Raw genomic sequence first — 1940 nt, 5'->3', positions numbered from 1 at the left:
TTCCATTTATTTAACGTTGATGCAGATCATTACAGTAGCTGTGAAGCTAATAAATTTTTGTTTCCCAACAATAGAAGATACGGTAGTTTCTCGCAATTGTAATGTTTTTTGGGAATTAACATAATTGAACAAATATAATAGGAATCATTGAGAAATATTTACACAGGGTAATTCCATAATTCACCTTGCTACACTTTAATGGTAGAGGCATAATTTCAATTAGAAAAGTATACAAATAATGTTCTGTAAAACTCAGATACGTCATTCATATTGGAAGAGGTTGTATAGTTATTAAAATGTAAAAAATAGCTTTTTTTATAAAGACACCCTGTCCTCAAAACTCAATCAGCAAGTTGTTACCCTTTGAGATCAATAAAAAAATTAAGTATTTCTAACTGCAATATATATTTACACAGATATTTGAATTCAAAAACTGAGAAAAGTTGGGAAAGAACAGCGAAAACTAACGGAAAACGCTTCTCTCTCTTATTTATGCTGTTCTTTTCCAATTTTGCTCCAAATTTTTTGATTCAAATATCTCAGTGAATATTGCACTTAGAAATGCGGAAGTTTTTTTTGTTGACCTCAGGAGAGAGAGACGGGAAATAACTTCCTAATTGGATTTTTGGGTGCGGGCTATATAAAATAAAGTTAGTTTTTTATGTTAAGAACTATACAACCCCTTGCAATATAAATGACATATCTGAGAACTTGTTATTTGGATACTTTTCTAATTAGAGGTGTGCTTAGGATTAATAGTTCGCCAGTGTAAAATGCAGCAAGGGGAAATTATGGAATTTCCCTGTATATATATATATATATACACAAAGTGGTAATTATTGACCACCCAATAATTACACATGCGATTCCTTTTGAGAAGCATATAGAAAAGAGCTTTCAGTTTTTGATCTGACCTATAATTAACGTTTTAAAAACTCATTTCATAATCCTGCCAAATTCACCAAATGTATAACTTGGCGGTTTTGAAACTGATCAACAATCGTATAACCCTAAAAAAAAGAAAACCATCTTTTTTCCTCTTGGGTGTGCACTTTTTAAATTTTTACGGGGTTATTACGATTTTCTCAGATTAAAAAAACACTACTGCCCCAAAAATACTGAAATTTTGCAGAAATGTTTACTCGTGTTAATGAAATGAGATTTTTTGAAATTAATCCATGGGAGAGAAAATTTTTTTTAATTTATACATTTTTTCAAACTTTAAAAATTCTAACAAATGGTCAGATATCGAAGTTCAAGTTCATTTTACTAACGCACATCATATGAATATTCCTTCAAAATTTTTGGTGATTTTTTTACCTTTACGGATGAGATCGAAAACTGTAATTTGGCAAAATCGTGTTCAAAGTGTTTTTTATTGTTCACATTTTCACTATAATTATTTCATTTTGAAAGTGAAAAATTAATCTGATTGACACCAGTAAAATGATCCAGAAAACTGATTTGTGTCTGCCATAAGTGATGTGTTAAAAATACGGGCAATTTAGTCATTAAAATTTTACCCCCTGGGCTCCACTTTTTAATAAACTGATACATATTCTAGGTTTATCTGGTTCCCAGCTAGTAGATGCAATGCATTAAAAAATTACTGTTTCTTTTGCTGATTATATATATTCCGTTCAATTGTATCCAGTTTGATTCAAAGGCAAAACAATTTCCACATTTTTTACAATTACTATTTTTTCCTTACCCCTGATTCGGCAACCATCGGGGCCACAAAGTTTCAATAGTCACTCAAAGATTTGATTCCCACACTGGCAGACTTTAGAGGGGGGGGGGGGGGGGATTTTATAACCAAAATGGAAAGTGGCCAAAAGTCTGTTGCAAATATAGTATTGACCATCTGAAATGAATAAACATGTGGCTGCACTAAAGTAAAATTGACTAGATGTGGAAGGATGCACACACCATTACCTGTA

The sequence above is a fragment of the Pholcus phalangioides genome, unplaced genomic scaffold (assembly GCF_987345545.1).
Source record: "Pholcus phalangioides strain wild (caught in Gottingen) unplaced genomic scaffold, Ppha-v1.0 ptg000008l_1, whole genome shotgun sequence".
In the NCBI taxonomy this organism is placed as follows: Eukaryota; Metazoa; Arthropoda; class Arachnida; order Araneae; family Pholcidae; genus Pholcus; species Pholcus phalangioides.
Note: the sequence above shows the minus strand (reverse complement) of the source record.